We start from the raw sequence: 15,293 nt of genomic DNA, 5'->3' as shown, positions 1-15,293 counted from the left end.
GAAAGGTGGCCTGCTGGCCAACCAACCCCCCCCCCACCCCCGATGCCACCTGGGCACGATGACACTGCCAGCCTGGTGTTCTGACAGTGCCATCTGGGCTGGTAGGAGCACTGCCAGGGTGCTTGGCTGGCAGTGCCGAGATGCCCAGGTGGCATCCTGCCTGTGCCAGGGATTGAACCCAGTGATGCCCTGACCTTATGAGGTGGGGTGCCGGAAGGGGGGTGTGTGTGCTCAATAACCCTCTTATTGGTATATTGGGGCACTCGAGGGTCCTGAGGCCACATGGGAGGTCCAGAGATCTGGTGGCCTAATCTCTTCCTGCACTGGCGGGCTGAACATGTGAGTGCAGGAAATGAGCCTAAGTGCGGCCTTGGCGGGGCGGTCCTCACCGAGGCCCAGAAATGAAGCAGAGTCCTATTTAATAGTGGGGTTATTCTCAATGCTGCATGTGCCGGGAAAGACCCTGCTGAACACGCCCAAAACAGAATCTGTTTCATTTGCATGAAATCGCATTCATTGATTTTGGGGCAGCACGGTAGCATGGTGGTTAGCATAAATGTTTCACAGCTCCAGGGTCCCAGGTTCGATTCCCGGCTGGGTCACTGTCTGTGCGGAGTCTGCACGTCCTCCCCGTGTGTGCGTGGGTTTCCTCCGGGTGCTCCGGTTTCCTCCCACAGTCCAAAGATGTGCGCGTTAGGTGGATTGGCCAGGCTAAATTGCCCGTAGTGTCCTAAAAAGTAAAGTTGGGGGGGGGGGGGGTTGTTGGGTTACGGGTATAGGATGGATACGTGGGTTTGAGTAGGGTGATCATTGCTCGGCACAACATCGAGGGCCGAAGGGCCTGTTCTGTGCTGTACTGTTGTATGTTCTATGTTCTATGATGGCGATCAGAATGAAGATGTGCTCAATTTCTTTTTTAAATTAAAATATTTACTCCTTTCTTTCTTCATCTCTTAGCATCATGAGGTACTCACTTAGCTTTATTCTAAAATCACATGTGATGATGCATTCAATAGTTTGCACTTTTCCCCTCCTTTTGCTCTGAGAAATAACTCTCCTTCAACTTTCTCAACCTCCAGATCTGATCAGGTAACATGAATGAGATTGTGAGAGAAAGTAAACTGAATGTTTACAAATATAGAATTTTTCTCACAATCCTCCATTCATCAATTACCTAATTTTTCGGTATAAAAAATGAACAACAAACCATATTGGACTGTGAAAGTTTCCCCACTAGAGGGGGCCTTAAGGCTAAGAAACAAGAAATCCCATTAAATTCTTTCGTATTAAAGAGGCACTTCCCCGTGGGAATCTTCTGCACACATTGCCTCCTGAACTGTTCACTCTTCAAACTATTTATAAGAGCTATATTAATTGATTGGATAGCCAACACGATAATTAGAGTCATGGGAACTCTGTCACTGGCAAGTTAGCCTCCAAGCCACTCATCATCCTAACATGGGATGATATTGCCTTTCCTTCATGGTCGTTGGGTTAAAACCCTCAAAGACACCTCCTAACAGCACTGTGGAAGCACTTCCTGCAGTGGTTCAAGAAGGCGGCTCACCATCACCTTCTCAAGGGCAATTCGGGATGGGCAATAAATGCTGGCCTCGTCAGCGACGCCCACATCCCGTGAAATAATGTTAAAAATGCAAATATTCACTGGGAGGATTTATCTTCATTGCAAAAATGGTCCGTAAGGCAACAACACCATCACTTCATTCTTTAAATGTGATGTCCAGGTTTTCTGCTCTTTCAAAGAAATAAGGTGCAGGCCAGGTGCACAAAAAAAATACTTTTAAGAGTTTATCGGCAGGGATTCCAATCAGGTTTCAAATACATTAAATGGCAGTGTTGTGCACCAACTCTACTAAGCTATGAAGTATTCTCACTTGCAAAACAAAACAGATCATATTCAATGGGCGGGATTCTCCGTTGGCTGAAGCCAAAATCGCGGAACGTGATTGGACGGAAAGTAGGTTCCAATGCTAAAATTGCGGTGGGCGCTGATTTGACACTAAATTGCAATTCTCCGTCACCTCAACAGCGGGGTCAATGCGGTCCGGAACACACGTACAGTAAACACTGTTTGCATGTCATTAGCAGGCCCAAACAGGTATTCTCCGGGGTCTCCGTGATTCTCTGCCTCCGATTGGCCAAGTTCACTAATGCTTTTAAAAATCGTGAAATCAACGTCGTGGCTGCTGAGGGAGAGAGAGGGGGTATAGAAAGAGTCCAACATCACCATAGTTTGCTGACGGTTGTGTCGCTGGCCGGGGTTTCTGCAAAGACTGGGGGGAGTAGTGGCAGTGGCCAGGAGGTGGGCTATGGGGTTGGAGTGGACAGCTGCGGAACACCATTGCCGCAGCCTGTGAACTTAGGGTCACAGGTCATATAGGTGTCCCTCCAGGCCACCCCACTAAGTGCCCTTTACCCCCAGCCGACCCATCAGCTGTATGGGTGTGCTCCAGCACAACCAGTGCCATCTTTTGGCTGGGATGAGCGGGTGTGCATATGCGCCTGCAGCTTGTCAGCCTCCCGAGTGTCAATCACGGACCTGGCACCATTTTTCATTGAAATCGATTATGTTCCACGTGGCGTCAGTGTTAGCCACTCCACAGTTGCTGAATCGGTTCAAGTTCAGCGCCAATTTTGCTGCCGTGAAAGTCCACGAATCCTGTCCCAGCGTCAACATTTAGTCTCAGAAACGGAGAATCCGCTCCAGAATCAGCTGGAGAAACTTTAAAGATTGACAGCAGCCAGGTATCACATGTTCATTCTTGACCATGACACTCCTTGGAATAGATATGCAGGCATTTCACCATTATTATTTGCCTTTACTTTCTGAGATTATTTCTTGGAGTGTGAACTAGGTTTTGGAAAAATTGGAACTATTGGTGTCTCAATACAATTTCCCCATGATCCTCTGTACTCCCAGTACTGAGCAAGTCAGAGACATCCTTAATTGTGTGTCCGTGGTGTTTGTCCCCTTTTTCGGACGATTTGCCGAGACCATCATGGACCAGGGTGGGGAACCACCCCAGCAAACGTGGGTTTCTGTATCAGTTAGTGCGACGCACTCCGCACTTAGTTGAAACACGGTTCGTATATCATTAGTTGTCCCACCCGTGATTCTCCACCTCTGATGGGCCGAGTTCCTGACGGCGCGATCCACGTGTGCTCTCAGAAATCGTGAACCTGGCGTGGCGCCTGCTGAGAGAGAGAGAGCGTACAGTGCCCAGCACCGCCATACTTCGCTGATATCTGTGCTGCTGGCCGGGGTGCTTCTGCCAGGGCTGGGGAGAGTAGTGGGAGATGGCCAGGAGCTGGGCTGTGGGGTCGGGGTGGACGGGTACGCAACACCATTACCACAGCGGACAAGGCAGCCATGCAGCAGCGCATGCCGCTGACAGACCGCTTTAAACCTGGTGCCCTGGGTCGTATAGGTGACCCCCCCCCCCCCCGGGACACCCCACTGGGTGCCCTCTGGCCTCAGCTGACCCATCAGCTGTATGGGCGCTCCAGCACAACCTGTCCCATATTTTTGGCCTCGATCAGTGTGCGTGTGGGGGGCGTATTGTTTAAGCGCAACTGCAGATTCCTGTACCAGCCTCCCCGGACAGGCGCCGGAATGTGGCGACTAGGGGCTTTTCACAGTAACTTCATTGAAGCCTACTCGTGACAATAAGCGATTTTCATTTCATTTCATTTCAGATTGACAGGCCCTGCCGATTCCCGCACCGTATTTTGTGGGTTTCGATGGAGTTCCACATGGCGCCAGTGTTAGCCCCTCACCGGTAGCAGAATCGGTGCAGGTGTGGCGCCGATTTTTCTGACGTGAAAGTCCACGGACTCTCCGTTGGTGTCAGCACTTCGACTCACAAACAGAGAATCCGGCCCGTCATATCTCCCATGAGGAGCATGGGGACACCACTCTTGATCTCTCCTTGGGACCCGTGGAGTACGAGCTTCCCAGGTAGTGGCTGACGCCACCCAGCTTGAGCTCTTTAGACTTACATATAAAGCCGGCTCAAGCAGGGCCTGGAGCTGTTGGTTGTCCCAACAGGGACTGAATTGGGAGAGAATTACTGCCATGGGCAGAGTATTGTACATAGTTTTAATAAATCCTTGTTCCATTACCGCTGGCTTCCTCAGTTACTAAAACAGCAAAACTAACAACTTACACAGTATAAGCCATCTAGATAAAGGAAGCACAGTACCTGGGGAGGTGCAAAAGAAACGTCAAGAGACTGGAGTACGTCTGAAGAAGGAAAAATGTACTTTTCAAGCCACCGAGGTAGCCTATCTGGGGTATTGCATAGATGCACAAGGATTACTCCCCATGGAGGACAAGGTTAGAGCAATAAAGTCGGCCCCAGTACCAGAAACGCATCTGAGCTCAAGTCATTCTTAGGAATGGTGAATTATTATGCTAGTTTTCCACCAGATTTGTCAACATTATCAGCCACTTTGCATGTGCTACTCAAGAAGCACCAGCGTTGAGTTTGGAAGAAGCTTTGGAAGAAGCTTTTAGCAAACTAAAGCAATGGTTACATTCATCGAGTTTATTGGTGCATTTCGACCCGTCTAAGGAATTGGTGTTAACCTGTGACACCTCTCCATATGGCATCGGTGCAATATTGCCCTATAAGAAGGATGACGGATCTGAAAGACCTATAGGGTAGGTCTGGAACCCTCATAGAGGCCAAAAAAGGCTACTCTCAGATTGAAAAAGAAGGCTTGTCAACAGTATACTGGGTAAAGATGTTCCACCAGTATTTATATGGGGGACAATTAACCATTGTTATGGACCACAAACCATTCTTGGGTCTTTTTAGAGAAGATAAGGCTATTTCTATAATCGCATCAACAAGAATTGAGTATTGGGTGTTAATTCTGTCTGCCTATGAATGTACATTTAGCACCAGCTGAAACACATATAATAAATGCGTTCCATGGTGCATCTGTAAAAACTGGTATGGGTCAATGTGGACATGCCGAATTTCCTTAGTTTCCTGAGGAGGTATAGGCTCTGTTGTGCTTTCTTGGTCATAGCGTGGACGTGGGTGGACCAGGACAGATTGTTTGTGATGTGTACACCCAGGAATTTGAAGTTGTCAACCATCTCTGCCTCGGCACCATTGATACAAACAGGGGTGTGTACGACTTTTTGCTTCCTGACCTCGATGGCCAGCTCCTTATTTTTGCTGTCATTGAGGGAGAGATTGTTATCATTGCACCACGCCACTAGGTTCTCTATCTCCCTCCTGTACTCTGACTCATCGTTGTTTGAGATCCGACCCACTACGGTCGTGTCATCAGCAAACTTGTAGATGGGGTTGGAGTCAGATTTTGCCACACAATCATGTGTGTAAAAGGATGATAGTAGGGGGCGAAGTACGCAGCCTTGCCGGGCTTCGATATTGAGGTCTATCGTGGAGGAGGTGCTGTTATTTATCCTTACTGATTGCAGCCTATGGTCAGGAAGTCGAGGATCCAATTGCAGAGGGAGGAGCCAAGTCCTAGGTTTTAGAGTGTGGATATGAGATATGAGCTTGGCTGGGATTATGGTGTTGAAGGTGGAGCTGTAGTCATGACCTTGCGTAGAAATTGACCTGGTTCCTGAGCGCCCAATTCGTCTTATGAAGCACCCCCGGCTCCGAAAGTGCCCGACTCAGGAAGACCCTGCCAGCGACCCAAATCAGGCCTTAGCACCCCAAAACAGCGAAGACCCCATGCGAGGACCCGAACATGCCAAAAGGTAGACCCATCTTCACAGAACCCCGGGGCCGACCAGATTGCGAACGTGCCCCCGGCAACCCCGAAATCACAACCAGCGCCTAGGACCCCTCCAGACGCAACCACTTACCTTCCACAAGGTCAGACTTCTCCCATCGGATCCCAGGACCACCAGAAGCAGCCGCCAACCTAGGAAGCGAGGGAAACACACCGGTCTACAGCTGAGACTAAAACAATGCTGCTTCAAGTTTTCCTTCCCCAGCATACTCCTGGCAACGTCCAAACAATTGAAAACAAGCGGATGAGCTTAATGCTAGACTTACCTCACAGAGAGAGGTGAGAGACTGCTGTATGCTGTGTTTCCTGGAGATATGTTTCACTCCTGCCTCACCAGACTGTGCCATACAACCTGACGGCTTCTCAATTCACCGAATGGACCACAAGACGTCATTGTGCAAGGCGAAGGGTGGAGGGGTTTACCTCCTCGTCAACTCCTCTTGGTGCTCAGATGTGGCGACCCTGGCAAACTACTGCTCCCAGAACTAGAAGACTTGACTGTGAAGTGCCGTCCATACTACCTTTCACGGGAGTTCACTTCTGCCATCATCACAGGGGCCTACATCCCATCCCAGACAAAAGTGAAGAAGGTGCTTGATAGATTGTACACCACTATAAGTAACAGTGAAACAGAATACCCGGAGGCATTGTTCATCATGGCTGGGGACTTCAATCTGACCAACCTCAAGTGAATGACCAAAATTCCACCAACACATCTCCTGTCCCACCAGGGGCCCCAACACCCTTGACGACTGCTGCACAAACATCAAGGGTGCCTATCGATTCATCCCCCAACTGCACTTCGGCGAATTGGACTACTAGACGGTGCTCCTTCTCCCAGCATACAAGCAGAAACTTAAATAAATAAAGAAATAATCTTTATTGTCACAAGTAAGCTTACATTAACACTGCAATGAAGTTACTGTGAAAAGCCCCTAGTCGCCACATTCCGGCAAACAGGAGAATCCGGTTAAGAAGGTCAGGCAATGCTGGTCCAAGGCAATGGAAGAGCTCCTAAGTGACTGCTTGGAGTCAGTGGACTCGTCCATATTCAAGAACTCAGTCTAGATGAGTATGCCGCCACCGTCACAGACGTCATCAGTAAGTGTGGCGAAGATTGCGTGCCAAATAAGTTAGTACATGTGTTCCCCAAACGGAAACCATGGGTTAAACGGGAGATCCGCTCCCTGCGGAAGTCCAGGTCTGAGGGATTCAAGACGGGTGACCCTGACCTATACAAGAAATCTAGGTACGACCTCCGCAAAGCCGTCAGGAACGCTGAGAGACAAAACTAGACTAAGCTAGAGTCACAGAGTAACAACACTGACTCTTGTTGGTTGTGGCAAGGCTACAACGGGCTGCAAAGCAAATTGAGCAGAGCCTCTGGCAACAGAGCACCCCTCCCTGATGAACTGCTTTTATCAGAGGGTGTAGCACCTCCCCCTGTACCGCAGGAAATTGTTATGCTGTTGCATTTCTTGGACACGTTGCCAGTTGTGGCGCAACAAATCAAGTATTGGGCCATCAGGGATCTGCTGTTGTCCAAAGTGAGGCACAGGATACTAAGAGGTTGGGCCAGTGAGCCAGTTTGTGAAGAGGTGAAGCTATACTATATACGAAAGGGCGAATTAAGTTGCGAAGATGGCATCAGTCTTTGGGGAGCCAGAGTAGTCGTCCCTGTAGCAGGAAAGGAGTTGGTTGCTCCTAGATGAATCGCAGTGCCCATCTGAGTATATCTAAGATGAAGATGCTCACCAGGAGTAATGTATCGTGGCCTGGCATTGATGCAGACATTGATAGTCTGGTGAAGCTCTGTGTACAGTGCCAAATGTAACAAAGGTTGCCTGCTGCAACCCCACTGCACTCTTGCGAATATCTGGGCCAGCCATGGGTACGAGTTCATGTTGATTATGTGGGCACAACGCTGGCGTCCTAGGACCAGACTAAGCCTGATGTTTCCAAATTTATCTGGGAAGTATAAGCCAGACAGTGCAGTCAGCAGAAATATCATTATTCAGGCAAATTAACAAGGCCCTTTTGGCAGAGGAAGCCGTGTAAGTCAGAAATTTTGGAAGCAGCTCGAGTTGGGTCCCAGGAGTTGTTGTATCAAAGATAGGACTTTTGTCTGTGAAGTAGATGTATGAAGAAGAATCGTCCGGCTCATTTGTTGACCATTTATGAGGACGAGGTTTGTCCCAGCAACCAGTACTGTCACCTGAAACCATGTTGCCAGCAGGAAACGTTGGTGACTATCCAAGCAGTAAAGTACCGAGCCAGTTTGTGACAGGCAGGTCTGTCGTCACCATGGAAATGAATGAAGCTGAGTTACAAGTACATATGGAGTTGAGGGGTAGAGCGGGTTCTGCAGAAAGCACCTCAGTGGAAGCACCCCCGACAGAGGAGTTACGCCGCTCCACTTAATTATTATCGATGTACAAAAGAACTTAGAAAGTGGGGGTTTATGGGGCTTTATGTGGCGATCTGCCGAGAGGGTCACCAATCAGGGACCAGGGTGGGGGACCACCCTAGCAAGTGCGGGTTTCTGAAAGCTGACTCAGAGTCACGAGGTTGCAAGCCTCTGCATTGTAGTTATGTGTAAATAAACATTGCAGTTGTTATTTACCAAACTGGTGAACGGGAAACATTACAGTGCCTTCTAATACTTAACGCGCAGACAGACCCAGAAGGATCATAGACACATTCTTGTCACTTAAGTATCTGGATTTGTTGGCCCATATGTTTTGGTTGTAATGATGGCAAAACTGTTAGCATTTCCCTCATAATTCCTCTGAAAATAACATTGGTTTCTGGATTTCACATACATATTGTTCAATATGGAAATCCAGAAGTCGCTGCCGGTAATTCTATGCTTTACCAGTTGGTGCATTGTTGAGGTCACCTGAGAATGCAATTTAACCATTCACTACTGCTCAGATTCCGAAGTGGTCTGTACCACATGCAGCAAGAACTGGATAATGGGCTTGTGCTGCTCATTGGCTACTACATTAGATTTGAGCCACACAAATGCCAGGCTATGACCATCTCCAAAAGGAGAAAATGCAACTATTTGCTCTTGACATCATGTAATTGCTGCATCCACTCCACCTAGCCACCCCTTCCCTCTCCCCCCAACTACATCCTGGGGTCTTACCGTTTACCAAACCTTTAATTGGGCCAGCCATATAAACACCTTGTACTAGAGCAGATCAGAGGCTGGGAATTTGGTGATGGGTAGTTCACCTCCTGACTCCTTGACTCCTCAAATCCTTTCCGGCATATACAAGGCACAAGTCAGGAGTGTGATGGAATACTGTCCACTTTCTTGGATGAGTGCAGCTCCAACAACACTCAAAGAGCGCGGCACCATCCACTTGGCTTGGAGCTAGATTCAAACTGATGGTGCGAAACACTGGGCGGGTTTCTCTGATCCTGGGGGTAAGTGTTGACGGCGTTGTAAACGCCGGAGTATTTTATGACGCCATCATCTGGCCCCTAGGATCAGCAATCATGCACCGCACAGGGGGACAGCACAGCACTGGAGAGCCTCACGCAGCTCCAGCTGCCGATACAGGCATCAGCACGGCCGGCACGAGTTTGCGCATGTGCACCACGGCCGACGCGGGTTCGCGCATGCGCGTGGGTTGCCGTCACCACGCCGGCCCCAACGCTACAGAGGCCTGGCGCAGAGGATCATAGGCCCACACCGGGATAGGCCCGCACAACGATTGGCAGGCCCTGATCGCGGGCCAGGCCAAGATGGAGGCACCCCCCGGTAGTTGGATCCCCTCTCCCCCACACCAGCCCCCTCCCTCCCCCCCGGCGACCAGAACGCCGAGGTCCCGCCGGGTAGGACAACACGAGAACAACGTCGGCGGGACTTGGCCGAACTCGGCGGACACTCGGCCCAATGCACGGAGAGCATTGGCGGGGGTGGGGCCGCATTGAGCGACCCCCGACCAGCGCCACACGAACTGCGCCGGCGCCATTGCTGACGAATCTCCGGTCGCCGGAGAATCAGCGGACCAGTGGCGTTGCGTGATTTGCGTTCCCCCCCCCAGGCTCGGGGTCAGAGAATCCTGCTCACTATCTTAGAGAGCAGTTTTCTTTGAAGCTGGTGGCAAGTGCCGGAACTGCATTACTGACTGTCAATCCGAGTCTATCTGTTACAATCACTGCAACTCCAGTCTTCAGCCAACAGAGGAGTTGTGACTTTAAATATTAAAGATCATTTCAAATATTAATAATAAGTAATATTCACTTGCCTGGTAGAATGCATTAACTTTGACATAACCGAGGTGGTTTAAAAATATCACTTTGGCTCACGCTCTTTTTCGTCATACATTTTATATAACTTATGTGTTTTTGGCGAGACTCCATGTAATGTTGAGGAAATTTGTTTTTTGTTATTTACAGCACAGAAGGAGGCCATTCGACACATCATGTCAACATTTTATAAAATGCACTACAGAACCAGAGCTCCAGTCTGATTATGGGCGGGATTCTCCGTCCAGCGATGCCGGAATCGCGAATTGTGATCGGGCGGAGAATCGGCCGTCAAACAAAAATCGAGGTCGGCACCCAAGGGAGTGCCAGGCCTTGATGATGGTGTGAACGTGTTCCACGCCCTGCACCAGCGTGGACCTGCAAAACACACAGGAGCAATTGTTAATGTATCACTAACAGCCCCGACCCGGTAGTCTCTGGCCTCCCGCCATGCTCCGACTCTGCCAGGCGGAAGTGACGCCGCCGGGGTTCACTTGTGGTATTTAAAAACAGGGACTGGGCACCGTGGCTGCTGAGGGAGAGAGGTGGCTGCTGAGGGAGGGAGGGGAGGTAAGAAAATTCCCCAAAGGCACAATGGTGGGCTGAAAGTTGTAAGGCAGGGATGATTCTGCCAGGGATGGGTCTTGGGTTCGGGACTGGGGTGACTGGGACTGGACCACCATTGCTGCGGCCTGCAAAGCATCCATCTGGCTGCATACTCCACTGACTGCCCACTATGATCAGTAATTGCGGCGTGTGGGTACTCCTCACTATTCCCCCAGATGAGCCACCGAGGAACCCTCAGACCCCAGCACAGCTGGTGGTGCACCGGGTGCTGCCACTCCTCAGTGCACCCAAACAAAGTGCTGCCCCACTGTAGGGGGAGCAGGGGAAGATTAGAGCATACCCAGAACAGCAGACGCATGCACCATGGCCTTTGCCACCCAACCTGGCACACTGCACCTCTCAGGGCAGATGCCCCACTGCTCCCATCCATCCTGCCCCTACACAGGTAGGCATAACTGATGCATCGCAAAGAGGACCCATTGCACTCCGCAGCTACGATCCCAATTGGTGCACAACCCCATCACCCAGCCGAATCCATGGGCCCTGCCCGCATGCATGCCATTAAGCATAGGGCCAGTCAGTGATACACGGTTGCCTTCTGTAGCCATCTAAGATGGACACCAGTGAATACAAAATGGAAGACTGCAAAGAGTGCAGGGAAAAACCGACATGGTCAAAAGCAAACAGCTTGCAGAAGCTTTAAGCATTGGGACACTTGCAAAAACCGGTTTCCCAACAGCTGCAGAGTTCAGGTAGCGCTGTTAATGGGAAAGCCATCTACATACTAATGAGGTGAAACCGGGACAATCCCGGGCACAATAGATACACTCAAGTATAGAACATAGAACATAGAACAGTACAGCACAGAACAGGCCCTTCGGCCCTCGATGTTGTGCCGAGCAATGATCACCCTACTCAAACCCACGTATCCACCCTATACCCGTAACCCAAAAAACACCCCCTTAACCTTACTTTTTAGGACACTACGGGCAATTTAGCATGGCCAATCCACCTAACCCGCACATCTTTGGACTGTGGGAGGAAACCGGAGCACCCGGAGGAAACCCACGCACACACGGGGAGGACGTGCAGACTCCGCACAAACAGTGACCCAGCCGGGAACCGAACCTGGGACCCTGGAGCTGTGAAGCATTTACGCTAACCACCATGCTACCGTGCTGCCCTATCTATTGATACTTTCAATAGAGAAGCAGACACGATGGAGCCAGCGAAACCAGGACAATGAGTCCTAAGAACCGCCCCAGCCATCAAAGAACGACTCTAGGATAGGGGGATTCAAATCATATCGATTGGGAAAAGGCTCAATCGATACCCAGCAGGTGAGGAAGCCCGCCCCAAGGGGCATGGACCTCCTGGGACATATAAAAGAAGGTCCCGCACATGGTTCGGTCTCCTGTCTTCGGCCTCCGACTCCAGCCTCCAGATCCTGTCTTTTACACCAGCCATCGAGCAGCAGCCATCGATAAGTAAGTGCCAAAACGACGATCGCTACCTTGACCCAGGCATTACTTATACCCGTGCCGACCAGTAGTAACAAGAATTGCAGACCAGAACAGAACGAAGGCCTTGTTCCCTGACCTTGCCTGTTCCTTCTTAGATAAGTATTAGTCGTTTAATGGTAGAGAAGTAAGTTAGTCTTTAGCGTGTGCATGAGTATTTATTATAATTGATATAATAAACTCTAACTGTTTGGATTTACTAATTGGTGTATAGCTTTAAATTTGACCTTGATGCTTGTGACGGTGTCTCTTACGGCACCTGGCAACTCCAGAGCATAGAAATAAGAAACAGAGCCAAGAGAGTGTTAAGCACACTTCCTCTGTTGGAGGAGTGTTAAACACATTAACTCAGATCGAGCAACACTTCCCCCCCACCCCACAACCAGGTGCCACCCTACTGGTGGGGTAGCACACAGCCCATCTAAGGAGGAAAACAATGGCAGGCACCACAGGGTGCCCAGGACAAGGGCCACAGAGCATATTGTTGGCAAGGGTAGCGCCAGCCATCATACCCCTGCCAGCAGGGACAGATGCCGGGGTTAGAGGCCACCCGGTGATGGGCAGCAATGGGGCTTGGGGTGCGGTACAGAAGGCAGAGTGTTGAGTGGGAATGGCTGAGGGTAGGGGTGGGGGCGGGTGTTCCAAGGGGAAGGGGGAGGGGGACATGCGGGGAAGGGACTGCAGCGCAGGCCTGGGCCACCGTGTATCCCATCGGACCTGGGTGGGCACGAGAGTACTCACGATGCTAAAATATTTGCCATTTACCACCTGCAGGCAATGGATTTCGGAGTTCAACCAGGAATGGTAGGCATCTGCCTGGCAACGGTGGCCCTTGCAGATGCACTGAGGCTACATGAGTAGGAGCTGCTCGGGGAGGACCCTGCACAACAGGAGCCTGCACGACTGCCACTGGAGGACCGAAGTGTGTCGCCGATGATTACGGCTGAGCAGGGAGACTGTGCGATACGTCTGCCGGATGATGAGGCATTGCAACCGCAGATGTATTAGGGAGGACACCCACTCCCGGAGGCCGTCAAGGTGACGGTCGCCCTGTACCTTTGTGCCAGGTGGTTCTTCCAGGCGCCGAGTGAGGATCTGTCTGGAATCTTCCAGACGTCCATTCACAGGATCATTCGTGCCATCACTGAAGCACTATATGCACGGGGGACGCAATATATCAACTTCAATTTAGATCGAACTTACCAGGTTGCCGAGGCAGCGGGATTCGCCGACATTGCAGGCATGCCCCAGGTCCAAAGGCTGATCAATGGGACAGATGTCCCCCTTCGAGCTGTGGTGCATGAGCGGGTGCCCTTCATCAACCAGAAGGGCTTTCACTCAGTGAATGTGTAGCTTATATCTGACCATCGGATGCACATTGAGCACATCTGCAGGCAGTGTGCACGACCTGGAACACTCCTCAGTGCCCAGAACCTTCGAAGTGCTCCCTTGGGTGAGGGTTTGGTTCTTGGGCAACAGGGATTATCCACTGTGGTTTGGCTGACAACGCTGATCTGGAGGGCCCAGGGGCAGTGGTCCATCGGTGTTCTGGAGATACGGTTCAGGTGCCTGGAGTGCTCTGGTGGGGTCCTCCAGTATAGCCCCAGCAGGGTCTCCCGCATTGTGGTGGCCTGCTGCATCCTCCATAACATCACGCAGCAGACGGGCGCCATGCTAGATGGTATTGGTGATCTGGGCAAAGGATGAGCTCCAACCTACATTGGCTATCCAATGCAAGGGTGCACATTTGGTTTCTATGAAGTTTGCAAGAATCTCCAGGTTCGCTGACTTGGTGCCTGGCCACCAGCAGTTCAATCGTTATTGTCCCATGTCCACATAGCCACCCCTTGGCACCCAACCCCCCCCCATTCCCCTTCCTGCAATCCATCCTCCCACCCCAGCACCTGCACCCCGCCCTTGGAGCTACCCACCAGCCTCACCACAATGTGCTGGCCCTGGGTTGGCAGTATCAGCGGGCCTGGTCCATGGAGCGGAGGATGATGATAACCCACTCCGCGATGAGCTCTGGTGCTCCATATCGTTTGACACAGTCTGACTCCCGTCCTAGTTCCACTGTCCGCCCGGGTGATCCCTGCATGCATGCTAGCCAGTCCATTGCATGGGCCCACAGACCTTCAGGAAAGGTGGAGATGAGGCTGCTCTGGGGCAGTGTGGGATGGGGGTAGTCATCGGGAGCTGAGTGGTGATGGGTTACTCACCAAGTAGGCCCAACATCTCCGGCCCTATCCCCTGCCGCATCTGGGAAGGGGGGGAGGGGTATGCCCGGCTGCCCTGGTGGCCCTAGTCATGCCATCCTCCAACACCCCACACACCCAACCCGGCACACCTTCTGTACCCAGCCGAACCCATCCCTCATACCCTTCAGATAAAGGACCAAGGCAGTACAGAACGTTGCTGAACAGGTGTTTATTTTTGACAGTAACTGTGCCCTAGTACCTAATGCTATCCTATATGCTGCACTGGTGCCAACTTAACTGGTGTCTACCTTTTTAATCTACGCCTACCTTCCTCAGCTACATCTAGGTGGGTCCCCAGACAGTGCACAGGAGTGAAGGCGGCCTGCTGGGTTTCCCACCTTGTGACCTGGCCCCTTTGGTGACTGTCTCTGGAGCGACCAGGCCTGGATGGGCCTGGCAGTCTTCTGGGTGTCACAGGTGGCGTGTTGCCACCCTATTATGCCCGCTGCCCATCGGAAGCGCCTGGGACAGGTGGGAGGAATTCAGCGGTGCTGTGGGGTTCTGGCACCTCCCTAGCACAGGCCCCATCACCTCTTCCTCGAGGTACCCGATGGTGGGGTTGGGTCAACCTCTAGAAGGGGGGGGAGTGGGTTATGAGAGTGTGGGACGCAGGTGGTGCCAGGGGTGCGGTGGTGGTGACTCACCCTGGTTACTCTGGGGGCTGCCCATTCTCCCCGAGCACTGGCTGGTGCGCCTGGTGTGGATCGCATGGGGGGGAAGGGGGGGATTATTGGGTGTGGGGAGTGTGGGATGGAGGTGGTGCCAGGGGCATGGATGATGATTCACCAGGGCCGCCCTGAGGAGGTCGTGCAGCTTCTTTCTGAACAACTGTCCCGTGCTCGCGGTGGGGCCCACAGCGTTCCCGCCCTCTGCCCTGGCCTGGTTG

The sequence above is a fragment of the Scyliorhinus canicula genome, chromosome 17, assembly GCF_902713615.1.
Source record: "Scyliorhinus canicula chromosome 17, sScyCan1.1, whole genome shotgun sequence".
NCBI lineage: Eukaryota > Metazoa > Chordata > Chondrichthyes > Carcharhiniformes > Scyliorhinidae > Scyliorhinus > Scyliorhinus canicula.
Note: the sequence above shows the minus strand (reverse complement) of the source record.